The sequence below is a fragment of the Cornus florida genome, unplaced genomic scaffold (genome assembly GCF_030987335.1).
Source record: "Cornus florida cultivar Cherokee Brave unplaced genomic scaffold, ASM3098733v1 CherokeeBrave_3.0.0_Hap2_Chr04, whole genome shotgun sequence".
Lineage (NCBI taxonomy): Eukaryota > Viridiplantae > Streptophyta > Magnoliopsida > Cornales > Cornaceae > Cornus > Cornus florida.
The window spans coordinates 66,593,048-66,612,268 of record NW_026775574.1 but is presented as its reverse complement, the minus strand read 5'-3'; the positions used below and the strand labels follow the sequence as shown (position 1 = coordinate 66,612,268).

The following is a 19,221-nucleotide window of genomic DNA, read 5'->3' as shown; positions in this document are numbered from 1 at the left end:
AACTATGATGGCATGTGAAATGTCAAGAAATCATAGTGTGCAACTATATAGACAACAGCCATGATATATAGTGCTTGGAATTCATTGAAGAAAATATACCATAAGTATAAAATACATGATTGAATTACCTTCTAAGCAACACATGTGTAATTAAACCATTTCAAGACAAGTACATGCTCATTAAATACGTTAATGAAACCTAGATACAAGGGGTAATGATTATATCGATGGGAGCATAAAAAGGGAACTTAATCTACTCAAGGGATCAAGTTATCAAGATTTCAAGGTAAGTTCAAGTGTTCTACAACAAGGCATGTCAAGGATCATGTCAAGGCCAAGTTTAATGTCAAGTTACAAGTTCATTTCATACAAGATGCAACCATGTGAATTAAGTTCTATACAAAGGAATTAATTAAATATAAATTTCAAAACTTATCCGATTATTCTTGATTTGATACACGTGAAAGAACTTGTCAAAGAAATCATGAATACAAGGTTAGAAACTTAATTTAGCTCATGGAACCATTGAATGGATTTTAATTAATTCATTTAATTAAAATCTCTAGATTTTAAATGTCATCCAAGTGACCTCAATTTAATGTATGTTATACGACATGTCAAGACTTATTTCAAAAACACGATACAAGCGAATTACATGCAAGATACGACCATGAGTATTAAACTTTAATACTAAAAAAATAACAAATGATAGATTTCAAAACCTAATCAATATTCTAGATTTAATATATATGAAACTAGATGACATGTATATCATGAATATCAAGTCAAAAATCAAATGGAGTGAATAGTACACTCGGGGTAAATTAATTAATCAATTAATTAAATATTCTCTAGATTTTTAAACAACTCTGATTACTCCCAATTTAATCTATGTCGATAAGCATGCTAGGGCCTAATATAATATGCTAACACATATTGATTTCAAGCTAATTAAGGCCATGTGAATTAATCTTTCACTTAAGATAAATATTAAACAAAAGCTTTAATACTTATTCAAATATTCCCATTTTTATACACGACAATGAGCATATCATGGAGTAATATAATATTATGCTACATGTTTAAACCAAGTCACAAGCAACCGGGAAAATTAGATCCCGTACAAGAAAAATAAATAATAAAATCTCTAGATTTTATATTTAAGCATGTAATCATGTTGTACAAGCATCAATATCATGCTATATATCAAGAATTAAACCTAGAACATCCCCTACCTCAATTTGAGATGAAAACCTCAAAGGCCCACCAAAATAAAAGTGCTCCGAATTCGACGATACCGAGAGGTTTTCTCGGGGACAACACCGTGAACAAGAATCCACAAGAAGCCCCATGAAAATCCAAACTTGACTCTTAACCCAAACTCAAGAAATGGTAGGAAATGAATTCTAATAAGGTGGAATGGTAGAGCACGTCGAGGGAAGCAATAAACGTAAAGGCCAAAGGTATTTCACTTAGGAAATCAAGTGGAGGAGAAGGTCAAAGGGTGGCAGCCAAGGAGCTTCCATGGCTGCCGGCCAAGAGGTGGAGAAGAAGAGTGAAAATCTGATTTTTCACTTTAGGGCATCCTATTTATAGTTAGTCTCAAAAACTGCCCCGAAAGGGTCCCGCCGGGTCTGGAAAAGTAGATTTTGAGCAGACGTACTCAAACAGCAAAACTCTATGAACAAAAAATATTCAAAATGAGAAAATATGAACAACGGAAGAAACAGCGTCAAAAACTGAGTCCCGAGCAGAAAGTTATGTCCCGAACAAGTTCGGCGGCAACTGAGTGCAGAAACTCTGAAACTGGAGAAAAACGACCAGAACGGAATTCTAAGAGTCCACGACTCGACGAAATGTGAAAATGAATCCCGTACGAGGATCCAGGCTCTAGACGAGAAATTTTGCAATAACTTTCGTTAATTGCACAATGGCCCCTACAAAAAGGGTTAACTGTGAAACTATCCCAGAATGAAAATATCTTTCAAAAGATATTTTCTTAGATGCCCCTGAAATAAAATATCTTCAAAAGATATTTACGAAAAATACTCCAAGAAATGAAAAAAGATTCTAAAGAATTGTGCATCTATACCCCTGTGGGCACCGGGAGCAACCAGAGTACTTTTTTGCAAAGGTAAAGATACGTATTTTGAGGAAACCACTCAAGATGAAGGCACGTGAAGTCAAAAACCAACTCCGAGCATGAAAAGTGAGGTTGTGCCAAAAACTGACAAACGGAGATAAGACAGAATAAGGAAAAGGACGAAATAGTGCATAGTGTCGAAAAACGAAAAATGTGAAAATGACTCGGTCCTCAAAGGAAATTGTCAATCCACGGAAAAGAGCCTCAGGAACCAATTCCAAGCACTCGAGATGACACTAAGCGAGACGAAACAGAGCTCAGAAAAGAAAATTAAACGAAAAAATTTCATTCGTAAAATTTCAAGAAAAAGGAAAGGAAGGCAAATGACCGAGTCGTTACACTCTGAGTCTGCTAAGTGCAAGTTACCTGCTCTCGAGTAACTTCAAAGTACTTCTCTTACAAAGTTTTGGTTTTGGCGTTATATATATATATATATATATATATATATATATATATATATATATGTATGTATATATATATATATATATATATATGTATGTATGTATGTATGTATGTATGGGTGAGCCGGGCATACTTATTATATCCAGCTCACCCAATATCTTCTCATACATATGGGGGAGAGGGCATTTCTTTTGACTCGCTTTCTACTTAACTTTTGCACATTGTGAATAAGACTCTTGGAAGGAAAGGAAGAAAAATGAATATTTTAACCAGTGTCGACCAATTGCAGTTGTACTATTCTAGATCATATTATCTTATCCCCAATTGTTTCAGCAACTAAATGAATTTCAAGACCAGCACAAATACACTTTTATCCTAAGCTATCTTTTACAATCTGACATTCAGGATTGATTTTTATTTTTATTTTTATTTTTCTTGTTGTTGAATGAGTTTCCAATTCCTCCATACACGTTGTTCACTGCTGTGTTGTTATTCCATTCCTAACATTTTATGTTCGTTCCTTATGGTTTAAGCGGAAACATCAGTTCTGAATCTGCCTGTAGAGGGGATGGATTACTTTGTACCTGGGTGATATGGGGACAAACATAGGATGCTTGATTTATGAAAATGTAAATAAATTATTTCCAGCACTATCATATGGTGGTTTGTAATTTTCCCTGGACTGACTTTTTTACCGAGTGGTTATATGCACTTGGATGCTAAGTTCTTGCCGAGGAACATAACTTCTGTGTTCTATATTGCTTTTGTCTCTGGCCTTTTCCTTGTGTAATATATATATCATGCTTGTAGTCAAATGACAAAAGTGTTGTCAGGTAATGCGGTTGTAACTATATTAATTGTGTATATTAACAGAGTGGTGGCTATTGCTGTAATACCTCTAATTTTAAAATGATAGTCTCGACATTTTAATTATTGTTTTTATTATATTTTTGTGTGACTATTTGCTTATTTGGTAATTATTTAGTTGTTTAAATTAATTATTTGATTTAATTGTTTAAATATGTGTTTAAATTGCATTAATTGATTTCTTATTTTCTGTAATTGAATTATTTTATTTAATTGTCTCGTATTTTCTTTAATTGGATTACTTTAGTGATTATTAATTATAGTGTGTAAATTAGTTTAATTAAATATGCTATGAGATTTAATTTGTGTAATTACATTAAATTAGTAACAATGATAATGTATTAAATTAACTTATTCACAGGTGTTTAATTAAACAGTAGGGTTTTCTAAGAAGGTTCGTATATGTAGCCGACGTATATTACAACTTAGGTTGCTCTATGGGCCGACTAGGATTGGAATTAGGGCTTTGTCTCTAATTATGCATGGACTAGGGTTATTGTTATCAGCCTATAAATATAAACATCACGTTGGTTTAGGGTTTTGAGAAGAACAGAGAGGACCAAGGGAGGAGTGTGGTGGTGGACTAAACTAGAACCATAGGAGGCTAGACAGTATTTCAGTGTTGCCAGAAACGTGGACATGACGCCAGGATTTCATAACTGAAATCACGGGCAAGTTCTTTTCTTTCTCTTTCCCTTGGCCTGTGTTCTCTGCACCTAGATATGCTCTAGGGTTTTAATGGATCAATAACTAAATCGTGCATGCTTTTTATATGTCAAATTAATCATATGTATGCTTTGAATTAGTTCTGTGATGGTTTCTGCAAATTGTGTTACAGTATTTGGTTTCTTAAGCATGTTTTAATCGGTAAGTGTTAAAGGAGTTTAGTAATGCAAATTGGTCTGAATAATGAACTTGGATGCTACTGGACATACTTAAGACCCTTAGGTTCAGTTTTTACCAAGAACAGAAAGGGTGGAAGCGGCCGGAGACGAAGCAGAAAGCCGAAGGAGGTTCAGGCTTTTTTTTTAGATTGAGCCTGCTCAATGTTTGTTTGGAGCCAGCTCTTTTTTTTTTTAATTAAGCCTGCTCAATGTTGTTTGGAGTCAGCTCTTTTTTTTTTTATTTGAGCCTGCTCAATGTTTGTTTGGAGCCTGCTCTACAAGTTTAAGAGCAGGCTCCCTTTTATGCGTGAAATTTGGACTTTTGGGCACTGTTTGGGACGATTTTGGTATTCTGAAATATTTGTGGGAATGTAATGAGGGTTTTAAATGTAATTTCATAGATTATTAAAACCTCATATGGCATAAATTATACCTATAGGCTAACGGATAGAACAGTAGAAAAGTATTAAACTTTGTATGCTGTTAACAGATAGAAGGAGTTTAATTGCTTAATTTAATTTCAGCAATTTATCGAAATATAATAGGATTATAATTCTTATTTTAGAGGTACAATAGGGTCATTTGTGTATCAGATTTGATCCATGCATATTTGGGATTTTAATTGTTGATATACTAAATTCTTTTCTGCAATTACATGGATTAAGGTTTGGATTGGAATTGCTGAAATATTAAACACTATTCTACATTTACCTGGGTTATGGTTTTGGACTTAAATTATTGTACTGTTATTTATGGTCTGTAATTTACATGGTTTTGGAATTTAATTGCTGAATTATTGTTTTAAATTCTGCCAATTATCTGGATATTGTGGATTGTATGCACCGGTATGTGACGGTGGCATACTAGGGATGACTTAGTTCAGAATGCTAAGACCTACCCTGTTGGAATAAGGGAATGGATTGTAAAAATTGAATCCTACTTATATTTAGGTCAGATCAACTGAGTAAGTTGAGTGACCACCTGGTTTAACTGTTGGTTATAGTTAAGTCATATCAATTGAATAAGTTAGGTGACTAACTGGATTATGAATCGTATGTCTGATCAATGAACAATTGGGTGACATACTATGGTTTTGGATGGACTTTAAATATATGATTATGGTACCACGATATGAGCTTGAGTCTCAGAGTCGTTGGTTAGGGCGCGTATATGCAGTGGATGCGTAGCTGGCTATGATAGGTTAAGGTGTACCCTGTTAGGTCTAGGTACTCATGCCCACCTTTGGATGCGTTTTTGCATGTTGCCTTCTATTCAGGTTGAGACCCCCTATATAGTCCAATGAATGTCCCTTAGTGTGGATATTTACATATGTATGGACTAGATAGCTATTGTTGAGATATCTAGGGTGTATCTGCGTATCGGGTCACTGTATGGATTGCAGTTAGAATAGAATTTGCATGTAGGCCTGACCTACTCTTATTTTTACAGGTGTTTGTCAGTTCCAGGCTTAGAACTTGATCGTGCTGAGCAGATACAGTCATTCACTCTACCGACGACGTATGATTCTTTTCCATACTTGAGAGTTGGATTTTATTTTCGGTTATTCAGTTTTAGTTGGAACGTTGGTTAGGGGTCCACTGGATGGATTCCCGAGATGCACTCTTGGAGGTTTTGGATTTTGGGATTATCTTTATTATTTGAGGATTTTATATTTAGTACTTCTTCCAGCTTTTTAAATTATTTCTTAAATCTTTTTATATTATGTGTTCGCTTTAAAATACTTTAATTGTTTGATATTCCCCTCGGGTTTGGGCCAGAGCCTGATCAACCCGTGTCTCGGATCCGAAGGGTATCACAATTGCAATACTATTTATGAGAGTATTGTTCAAAGAAAGATCGAGGTTAAAAAGATGTGCAAGAAGGCGGAAACTATAAGCCATAAAAGGGGTACTAGAAATAATTGTTCTCATACAACTATTTCCTCCTTAAACTCCAAATGAACTAGTTGAGCATGTTTTACAACATATTGTGAAATTCATTTCCTTTCCATCTCTACAAGTGTGGCGAGATTTGTTCTAGGAGGTAGGTTAGGTAATCTCTCTCTCTCTTTCTATATAGATATATATATATATATATATATATATCTTATATAGTACATACCTTGTCCGTGTTATCTCTCATAGTTCTTTCAAAATTTTGGTGGTGTTAATAGTATTTTGTGTTATAGAGGCTTAATTAGTTGTTTCATTTTTCTTTTATGTTACTTACTGGGTTCGTCCATGCTTTTGAGATTTTATAGAATATTACTAGCAGAGCTAAACCATGATGATAAGAATAATAATAATAATAAATAACCTAGAGGTGCAAAAAAGGAGCAGAAAAGTCCTGCAATAATGAACCAATTCAGAGTTCGGGGCGTTTGATCATAGATCTTCCGACGCACATCGTTGTCGATATTCTAGTAAGACACTCTGTGAAGAGGATTCTTATCTGCAAGTGCATTTCCAAAGCTTGGTGCAGTTTAATTTCGGACCTTTAATTTGCCAAGGTGCACATTTCGCGGTAAGAGCCCTGTCTTCTACTTCGGAGCAGCTAGTGTTTTTTTTTTTTTTTTTTTTTTTGGCAAAAAAACACACGCACATCACTTACTTTGTCAATTTGAAGACTCGAATCTTCATCATTCACTTTGAGAGGTAGTAGACAAGGAACTTAGTGGTATCTGCAACGAGCCTTGGAACACAGTGTTGAAGGCAAAGAATTTACGGCATGGGATAAAGATGATGAAAATAGGGAGTATAAGTTTTCAACAAAAAGGGCGGGAAGCAGCTTTCGTCTTGGAGGTGTTTACAAAATGATTGGAAATAGACTACTAAAAAAAGATGACCTCATTGGATTCAGATTTATTGATGGTGTCTTGCACTTTTAAGTGCTACAACGTAGATTATTTGATTAAAGTCGTACAATAAAAAGGTACTTGAGCACACTGTATTTTTTATTTTAATTTTTGTTCTATTTTTGGGTTTCGGAAAAGGTTTAGGTTTATTCTTCTATCCGAGAGGAGAGTATATTAGCTTGTTTGGAGAACTCCGAAAGTTTATTTATTTATTTGTCTGACAACTAACTCCCACAATGCACTTGGGACACTCAAACTCTCTGCCTTTCACTTGGAATTCGGCAAGTCTGGGACACTCAATTATAGGAATTTCATGTGAATAAAAAATATGAAGGAATAACTAAGACATAACACAGAAAGAGAGAGAAAAAGAGAGAGAGATCTGGTGCTTTTGAGCCTCATGTTCATATTCTTTGTTGTTGTTACTTGCAATGGATGGTGGTGTTCCGTCAATAGCTATGATGCGGTTACTCCTTCCACAATGTTGACATTGCTGCTCCATGTTTTACAGAATGTTGACGTTGTTGCTCCATGCTTTCCATATCTCTCTCTCTCGATCCTGCTTCCACGACTGATACTATCTTTCACTTCTGTCCTCTATTTGCAGTGTAAAGACGTCTGCATCTTTGTTGGAGTTCCGTAGCATCAGCCATGAAGTTAATACCACGATATTTCTTAGTATCAAAGTGTTTTTCTTTTTGTCAAAAATTATATTTGTCAAGAAAGAAAGAAGGTAGTTCGGCTCAGAATTCAGGTGGTAATACTTGAAGTTAGCAACTGCAGTGTTATGCAAAGCAATACCAACAGAAGTTGGGTCTGCTTTAGGCTGAGCAAGTCCCACGAAACATATTGGAACAAATCAACCACGAGAGACAATGTTGCAAGAAATTTCAGAGAAAATGTCATGTAGACTTTATATTAATCAATTGATCATTGTGTAATAATAAAGTGTAAAAAGCATTAATTACATAAATAAATGAATAATGATAAAACAAGCAGGAGATCAACAAATGTCTACATTGTGTGCAGAAAAGTGAAAAGATTTCCATATCATTTTCCTTGCTTCCCAAATCCCATCAAAATCATGAAGCATGTATGTAGATGACGGGGTTGGGGAATTACTATTCATCAAATAAAAGCATACCTATTCATCATTTCACCGCCAATTTCATACATCAGACCATCGAGAGTATACCCCAGTAGTCAAAAAATCACATCTCAAAGGTAAACTAAAGCCGACATTAAACCTTGACTACTCCTGCATGACCTGCAAAAACATTGTTTCCAAAGAAGAGCATAAGACTACTGTATTAAATAGTTTTCCCTAATACACCATGCTCCTGCACTACAGCATTATATTTGCATTAATACACCAAAACCTTTGAGACTGACTAAACATATCAAATCAAAACTTTAAGCACTTACATAACAAAACGCCATACTCCACAGCCAGCATTCATCAAGAGACAATTCATAGGCACTTGCTATGTGCACATCGCTCCAGGAAATCCACATCTTTTCACCGAAACAGATAAAGAGGTGTTTGGAAATCATAATGGAATCAATCAAATATGCATTATATGCGGGATCACGACGAAAAATTAAACCAAAAAGAAAACACAAGAAGATCAGCAGAAATACAACAACATCTAACACACCTTAGATAGAAATTTCTGAGAATATAAGACATGTAACTGGATTTTAACCAGAGTTGGAAACTCACAGGGTTTTGTTATATAACATTCTCAATATGAAGATGGAGAATATCTCATTCCTCCAAACTATCAAATTTTCCTATGTTACAGTGAACTTATGGGTTCATTATTGGTTTCACCTTTATCACTTGCCTACGCTAATTATACCATCTTCAATTCTCTTACGCAATGCATTACTCTGCAAATAGATCTCTTCTATGGAGTTCAGCCTATTATGCACAAACTTCCCCATGTAACTATGAAATCTTGCGGTTCATAACAGGTTTCACCGTCATCACTTGCCTATATCTATTCTTAATACCATCTTCAATTCTCCTACGCAGTTCATCATCCAGCAAATTGGCCTCTTCTACACAGTTCATCAGCACATCACATAAAAACTTGTATGTATATTCTCTCGGAATTGATCCACCATCAACCAAACCAACAAGAAAATCCCTCGCCTCTATGATCCTTCCTCTTTCACATAGAGCATGGATGACTGGGGTATAAGAACTTGTACTGGGTATCCCTTGATTCATCTTTTGCATCCTCCGCAACATTTCAACAACTTTATCAAGCTCGTTAACAGCGCAGTAATATCTAATGAAAGAATTATAAGTAACTCGATTTGGAGACAACCCTTTCTGGTCATGTCATCAAAAAGTTCCAAAGCCCTTCCAATTCTGTTAGTTTTGTAACAACCATCAATCAAATAGTTGTAAGTTACAACATCAGGAACAAAACCCTTGAAGAGCATAATTCGAAACAAGAGCATAATTCGAAACAAATGATTTATTTCCCACAACCTCCTCTTAATGGCCTTCATGCACCCAGTTTGCAGGCTACGCCTACAATAAGAACTAATCAATATTGTGTAGGTGAATGTATCAGGCGGGCATCTAAAACCCGGCAATTCCATTTGCCCTAGCAAAAACTTAGCTTTTCTAAAGTTTCTAACTTTACAAAGAGTATAAATAACCATAGTATAAGCATAAACATCTGGTTTGCAATGAAATTGCTTCATCTTGTAAAATGTAGCCAATGCTTCATTAACCAACCCCTCTTCTCCTAGAACTTTAATCAAACATGTAACGGTCGAGGTAGTCACAATCCCACCTCTCATTTCGTTCAGAAATTCCCAAAGGGCTTTCAATATATTCCCTCTGGCCAACACACAAGCCATCTCTCTAAAAGTCCTCTCATTATGTGTAAACCCAAATTGGGTCTTGACCCAATAGTAGAACTCCGTTGCTTTGTTCAATCCTAACTCAACTTTCTGGGGGTCTCTGTAAGCAGCAGGACCAAGAACAAGCACACCTTTGCGAGCTCTATTGGATTCTTCCCACAGATTTCTTTGTTTGAGAGGTGCTCGGTGCCGGAAACCTTTTTGATGAGCAATGGATGTTGTGGATTGGAAGAAGAATCTGGGTATGGATCTTAGAACCTCAGAAACAGCGTCAATAGTTCATGGTTGATGGGAAGTGAGCTGAGCATCAAAGGGTCTATTTTGGATCATAACGGCCACTACTTGGTTTACGAGGGAAGTGAGAGGTTTTGATGAAATCATCGCTTAAGAGAGGATTAATTGATTTGAACTTATGAAGTGAACCCCGGAGCAAATCAATGTGGCAAATGCTCAAGCGCAGAACCTATGAAAGGCATCAAATTGAACTCAATTTAAGTGAACTCTCCCTACTCTGATTTTAATATATACACCATTTCAATACACCTACTAGGTTTGTCAACTGATTAGAATTTGCTCTGAATTCAATCAAGTAACTTGGACATCCCACCACTGGAAGAACAGCTTGTCAGACCTCAAAGGTTCTATATCCCGACTTGCATTATCTTCACTTGTTTACAACATTTAGGCAGAAAGGAATCGTCGAATTTTCAAGAAGAACAAGATTTCAGCCAACTCTCTTCTCCACCGAATCATTGAGCCAATCAAAATATAAATCATGGCTGAACCTCTATTAGATACAATCATCAACAGGCATATCCGTCAAGAATGGGAAATTCCAGTCTCTGTCCTTCGTCCACCTCCCAAACCATCGGATTAGGATGCACGGTGGGATCCTCACCTCGCCGCAGTTGCTTCAGATCACCGGATTGATGGCTTGACTTGTTTCACTCACGTTCCCTCCTTGGAGGCTGTTTGGGGTACTGTTGTGACTTTATCTCCTTTGGGTTGGGCCGGGGCTTGTATTATTAGTTCATAGCCTTCCCCAGGCTAATTGTACTGCTTATCAAATTAATTTAATTAATTTTACCTTTAAAAAAAAAAAAAAACTTGATATAAATTGAATATTTTTTCCTTAGTTAATATAAATTGAATATTTAGTTTTTTAATACATTAAATTAACAAATTCGAGATAAATTATGATCATATCGATTTCACAATAATACAAAACAATTCGACCAAATATAACATATAATATGTTCATGAATTATTTTTCATTCTATGGGTGTGAATTTGATGAATAATTAATCATTAAGCTGTAACGACCCAAAATGATACCAAAAATATAATAATAATAATAATAAAATAAATAAAATTTCAACATGACCTCCGCCTGTTGAAATACAAAAAAAAAAAATGCAATGGCCTCACTGGGCCTCAAAACTAATCTATCATGTTCCAACGCACAATATAATAATATACAACATCCCTAAAATCAACACATACATATAAAATGTCTCGTTCCTCCATCTCATCCAAACAAGGAATCACTTTAATTAAATTACAATCCATGAAGTATATTATTTACACAAATTCTACCATTACAACACTATACCAGTTACACTTAATTTTTATAAAAGGTACATTATCATGTTTATGTACAAAAGATAACAAAATAAGAGTTCTAGTCCAGTCTTAATTTACAATGCGTTGTCGCCCACTCATTCTTTTCTAAAACCTGAAAAATATTAAAATAATAGGATGAACATAAAGCTCAGTAGGAGGTGCCTAAGACACACCTCTTACGACCTCATGAAACCACGTATAGAATAGAAATCAAGAGAACAGGATTATACTATACTAGGGACATAATCCATAACCACAACGTCAAATATAACCACAATTGTCATTCAAGTCACAATTATATCATGTATGCCAACGAAGTGCAATGCCATGCCCATGTCGCTCCCCATTTTCTGAAACATTACCGTTTCAACTTCTAAACCATTAGTGCAATCCGACCCAAGGTACCTCCAAGGCGTCACGAAGGGAGGATTGGCTAACTATCCACGACCACAAGGCACTTCCAAGGCATCGCATCCGGCCTAGTTAGCTCAATCTCTAGTCCCCTCTAGACTACACTAACACCACGGACCACTAGGCGCCTCCTAGGCGTCCGGTTTTCACAAACATTTTTCAAAAACATTTCCCAAAAAAACAATTTCATTTGTTTTTAAAACAAACTTTTCCCTTTACTTTCCCAATGGCAATGCATGAATTATGCAATTCCTTCAATGCTATAACAATATAAAAATTTCGTACATATCATCTACATCATTTAAACATGTTTAAAACATGAATTTTTACACAATATCACATTCTCATATTTCTAAATCACGGCATTTTATATACTTTCAATTCCCAAATCTAACAACTTAATTATATAAGGCATAAAATAAAATCATTTATTTTCATAACTACAACATCACTTCTCATAGCAATTTAAAAATCATAGGGCATATATTACATCAACACTAAGCATGTTTCTTCACCACAAGAATTTAATCATATTCATAAGCTCACTTAACACATAACATACCTTTATCACCTTAAATACCAACAACCAAAACAAACATAATCAAGATAATTAAAATTAAGTATGCTTAGAGTAAAATTAAAGGAAAAATTCACAAGAAATCTAAGAAATTGTGGATTAGAGCACACCTATCTCATAGGATGCAAAACCCCCAATTTTGCCCAATCCAAGCCCTAGAATTCAAACTTCCTATGGTGCCCAAAAGTGTGAATTGTTCCTATCAAAATGAAGATCTTAACAAGCTCTTTAACTTTGTTCAAGGAAGTGCCATCAAATTCCCACAATTGCTAGGCTTAATCAAGCCCTAAAATTGAAGAAGAAAAGAAAAAGAAAAAGGAAATCAGGAGGTTAGAGAGACTGTCAGGTGAGAGGGGAGAATGAGACCACAAATTGGTCTCTTGTCCACTAATTCAAAGGTGAGTGGGAACTAGGTCCCACCACTATGCAAAATATCCAACTTTTTTTTTGTTTTTTTCATAAACATTACAATCAACCCTCCTTAAAAGATTTCGTCCTCAAAATCTACCCTCCTTAAAAAAGGAGGCCCACAACCACACACCTTCCCGAGAACACCTCACAAAACCTCAAAACCATAAACTCACCAACATTAGTGCCTTTGACACCGGACGTCACTAGGCAATCACACACCACTGCCACAAAAACACAATGCTTACCACCCTATGAGGGTACTCATTACTCACGACATCAGAACACAAGACCAACTAGGCCCTACATCCAACTCTCAGGGGACACAGTCCACTCTACACTGCTACGCAAGACTCCGAAGCCCGAAAGAAGAATGGTCTCTAGACCACCGAACATGACAATATCCAATCTCAATTCCTCCCTAAAATGACACACAAAACTCCAGACAAAGAACCCCGTCCATCTCACAATCAAGCTCAACTCTAATCTACACATCTTTGTCAAACCGAACACTCACTACCTAACACTTAACAACACCATTACATACCCGTACAACGACTACCAACCACACCAAGCAGCAATCACCAAACTTATCATCCTCAAGATGACTAAACAACAAATCTCCTAATAACTACATAATCATCAGTCACAAGAGCAACAGAACGTATTATCCTGTACCTAGAACCCAAATCCTCAAAATAAGATCTTCAATAATCAATTATCATACCGCAAACCCTTTACCAAACACGTGGTACTACCTAGCACACTCTGTCACCCGAAACAAACCATCCAAATCCACACTGTCACTGACACAAAGCGCAATACTGTGCCCTCATTATCCTTGACAAATTGAAACAATCATTGACCTTTGACCCGATATCATGCTACAGAGGGACTGATTCAGGAGAAATGATTGGCCAGGCCATTCTCGTCATCAATCTGGTCTCAACACAAACGTCGTTCCTGTCCTTAGGTCCAACCTCAAACACACTCTTACACAGTCCATAAAACAACCATAAGATCCACTCACTATCAATTCATCATCCTACGTAACCTCAACAACTATACAGTCATATACTTGCTCTAAAAATCCCAATCATACTTTAATCAAACAACCATAAAAAGCTAAAAGCAATACGGCACCAAATACCACAGTCATCAACTAGCATAAAAGATCTCTAATCTCCTCTTAACACCCATACCAGGTAACCAACTCCATAGCATTACTTGATTCAATTCTTACCTCATCAAAACACACAATATAACTATTTCATGCCTGAGATCTCAACCAAAGTCAATTCCTATTATTCCTCAATAGAATCGCACATTCACTTTCTCTAATCACAAAATTCTAAGACAACATCGACATTTGTCCTCAAAGCACTGTTCGAATCAAAAGCCTATAAAAACTTCTAAGTACATGACTCACATCACATCAACTAATCATCCTCAAATCGCTATTCAATACACATCCCCCAACCATCTCTGTTAGTACCAAACACCGGAAACACAATCCCTATTCGGCAACTTGTGCCGTCAAAACCACCCTCAAAACATGCACTACTAAAAACCGATGACTTTATCTCCCTCCGTGGGAATGAGTCGACCAAATCAACCAAACCTTTACCGATGAACTCAACAACATAGCAAATCACACACAGGTCCGTCCACCCACAAATGCGCACAACTCCTAAATGGAAAACAAGACTTGCGACAAATGATGTCCTTACTAGGACTAGAACAAATGGAAAGGGTAATAAACCCCGCTCTCATAAGATATTGGCGACTCGCACCTCAATGCACTTGACACCTTGTCACATGCTACACACCAACCGTCCAACCATGGACACCTAATCTCACCTGAGATGAACTAAATTCCTTACACACAAGAAGAAGAACCAACTGGGAACACATACGAGACTACGACCTCAACTCTAAGTAACCTCGCCACAAACGGACCGTCGCACACTATTAAGACTAGAACATCACACAGGCTGCTCCTCAACACCCATGCTAACCAAAACCAATTAGATAAGAGCACCAATTGCTTACTGCTTACCAACATTAGAAACGATCACAACCCATTGGACACCGTATCCCGTTCTACCTGGAACCCATCACTCTTAAATGACAACTTCTTAGCCATAAAATGATACTTTATCATCCATTCCATCTCCACCTTTCCAGGAGACACTACCTCGATCACTGTGCACATAAGACCTGTAACCTTAATCAAAACAATCCACTGACCCTTCAAAAGAAAAAGATGCCTACATGGCAACACCGCTCTCACTGGCTCTAAGGACTAAACTGTATAGTCCTTAAATGACAAATCTCAAAATGCTCAACACCCAATTGTCTCCTTAAAATCATCAACAATGCAATCAATCACTAACGCTCAATCGACCACTTAATCCACTCTTTCAAAAGTAATCTACATCCCTAAGCAAGAAAACTTCATGCCCTAGGTTCAACATCACTACCTCCCATCTTCACCATTCCTCAAAACACTCTTGGCCCCGACAAAAGTCAAATGGGGCTACCGACTAAACCTACAATCGTCATACCCCAATCGTCAATCTATCTCTTTGAATCCTTAAACAACAAGCACAATATCCTCATACTCCATACGCATTATAAAATTCAACTCCAGTCTATAACTTTCAACTTTCAAAACATAATCCATTTAGTAACACAGTACCTACCATTCATCACTTCATCTGCAATAACCAAACATACCGATGACTACATAATACTTGCCTTATCGTGCAATCCTATACTACACAGCTAAAACTAACCATTATACACCACCTCGAGACTCTCTAAACAGTCATGCCAACCCAGAAACCCGTTCATCGACCGAGCTATGCAATCGACTCACCGAGAGTCAATTACCCGTAGCACACTCCTGTAACTCTCCAAAATGGGGATCACTCCTTAACAAACCAGTCTCTAAAATAGACTCCTACAACCCACGAACTGAATCACATTAAACAATCAATCACCTGGCACTGGCATTACTTTAGTCAATGCCTACGCCACCCTAGATTCACAAAGCCCAACAAGTCCCCTTAACAGTTATAACCAACACACTTCCTCGGACCGTACCAGAATACCCAAAATGCATGTCTACAACCCATAGACTACACTCGTGACTTAAGTAATCCCTACCACACCCACCACAAATTGGTTCAAAAAGAACCTCTGCACCAAACCATGACCCAAGTCACAAACACTAATCTCCTAAGGTCATACCTTTCTCCCACGAAACCCTCACTCCGTACACCTGACCTTTCCAGTCACAAAACCCATGCACTAATATATGAAACTCATATACCACATAAACACCGTACCTTGAAATACGAAACTGCCCTAAAATCGTGTTCTAAGCACCGCACAAAATGCAACAAGAAGATTAGAATGATTGCACACCAAGTAGCTCAATCCATGAACTAGAAGTCCACACCATTCGTTCAATAAGAATCGGCACCCTAAACAACCCTAGAGCAACCGAGCTCCTCGCCTACTCAGGTCAAAGCTCACACAACCATTCATGCCGCAACAAGTACTCTACCGTACCCCATACCATAATATAATCGTGTCCCTTTATTTAAAATTTAAATACCCCGTATTTTCCTTAAAAAAATACTTACATAAACCGTACTTAAATAACCGTCACAATACCATAGGAAACATGCTTGCACCTACTGTGCTTACTACTTGCCACATTATCATTTAAAATAAAACTGCATACACCATGCCTACCATTTTTCGTTACCACCTAAATCACACTTGTCATCGTATCATAATTAATATATTTTTAACTATTTATACATTTCATCGTCATGGTCATATAATACACATTTTAGCAATTAAACACGTAAGCATGTGAACACTTAGGAAATATGCATGCCCTTTTTTTTTTCTTTTTCTTTTTTTAAACCGTAAACACATAAGCACTTAATCAAATAAGCAGGCTTTTCAAATAACAAACACTTTAACATATAAGCACATCAAAAATTCAATCCCCTCTCCACATAACCCTAGGTAGGCCTCTACCCGTCTTCCTAATGGTTTTCGAACTATCGCTCTGATACCAAATTTGTAACGACCCAAAATGATACCAAAAATATAATAATAAATAAATAAAATTTCAACATGACCTCCGCAGAAAAAGTCCCTCTACAACCTATTGAAATACAAAAAAAAAATGCAATGGCCTCACTGGGCCTTAAACCTAATCTATCATGTCCCAACGCACAATGTAATAATATACAATATCCCCAAAATCAACACATACCTATAAAATGTCCCGTTCCTCCATCTCATCCAAACAGGGAATGACTTTAATTAAATTACAATCCATGAAGTATATTTATTTACGCAAATTCTACCATTACAACACTATACAAGTTACACTTAATTTTTATAAAAGGTACATGATCATGTTTCTATATAAAAGATAACAAAATAAGAGTTCTAGTCCAGTCTTAATTTACGATGCATTGTCACCCGCCCATTCTTTTCTCAAACTTGAAAATTGTTAAAATAATGGGATGAGCATAAAGCTCAGTATGAGGTGCCTAGGACACACCTCTTATGACCTCGTGAATCCACATATAGAATAAAAATCAAGATAACAGGATCATACTATACCGGGGATATAATCCATAACCACAACGTCAAATATAACCACAATTACCATTCAAGTCACAATTATACCATGTATTCCAATGAAGTGCAACGCCATGCCCATGTCGCTCCCCATTTTCTGAAACATTACCGTTTCAACTTCCAAACCATTAGTGCAAACCGACCCAAGGCATCTCCAAGGTGTCACGAAGGGAGGATTGGTTAACTATCCACGACCACAAGACACCTCCAAGACGTCGCATCTGGCCTAGTTAGTTCAATCTCTAGTCCTCTTTAGACTACACTAATACCACGAACCACTAGGCGCCTCCTACGCATCCGGTTTTCGCAAACACTTTTCAAAAAAATTTCCCAAAAAAACAATTTCATTTGTTTTTAAAACAAACTTTTCCCTTTACTTTCCCAATGGCAATGCATGAATTGTGCAATTCCTTCAATGCTATGACAATATAAAAATTTCGTACATATCATCCACATCATTTAAGCATGTTTAAAACATGAATTTTCACACAATATCACACTCTCATATTTCTAAATCATGGCATTTTACATACTTTTAATTCGCAAATCTAATAACTTAATTACATAAGGCATAAAATAAAATCATTTATTTTCATAACTATAACATCACTTCTCATAACAATTTAAAAATCATAGGGCATATAATACATCAGCACTAAGCATGTTTCTTCACCAAAAGAATTTAATCATATTCATAAGCTCACTTAACACATAACATGCCTTTATCACCTTAAATACCAATAACCACAACAAACATAATCAAGATAATTAAAATTAAGTATCCTTAGAGTAAAATTAAAGGAAAAATTCACAAGAAATCCAAGAAATTGTGGATTAGAGCACCCTTACCTCACAGGATGCAAAACCCCCAATTTTGCCCAATCCAAGCCCTAGAATTCAAACTTCCTAGGGTGCCCAAAAGTGTGAATCGTTCCTATCAAAATGAAGATCTCAACAAGCTCTCTAACTTTGTTCAAGGAAGTGCCATCAAATTCCCACAATTGCTAGGCTTAATCAAGCCTTAAAATTGAAAAAGAAAAGAAAAAGAAAAAGAAAAAGAAAAGCAAGGGGAGAGAGAGACTGATGGGTGAGAGGGGAGAATGAGACCACAAATTGGTCTCTTGTCCACTAATTCAAAGGTGAGTGGGAAGTGGGTCCCACCACTATGCAAAATATCCGACTTTTTTTTTTTCATAAACATTACATAAGCTTTATAATTTTTCTTTGGATACATAATGGTTACATTATCATCCCATAATCATACAAAGCTAACAATCATATTTATATACAACATAATATTTTACATGGCGGATCTAAACTATTTTAATTTATGAATCAAGGAAGTGAATATACAACCATTGACTCCATGCCCCACTTACTCATTCATTATACTTTCAGGCTACTACTCTTACACAAATAAATTATATATACTTTATCATCTCCTCATAATGTTCACCATTTCACACCCAACATCTTTTCTTTTCTCTCTACCTTC

General features: G+C 36.3%; 1 pseudogene; it reads right to left on the bottom strand.

The window, feature by feature from the left end:
* Positions 1–8,583: 8,583 nt before the first annotated feature.
* On the bottom strand, positions 8,584–11,030 carry LOC132303404 (pentatricopeptide repeat-containing protein At1g77405-like; annotated as a pseudogene).
* Between the last annotated feature and the right edge of the window lie 8,191 nt (positions 11,031–19,221).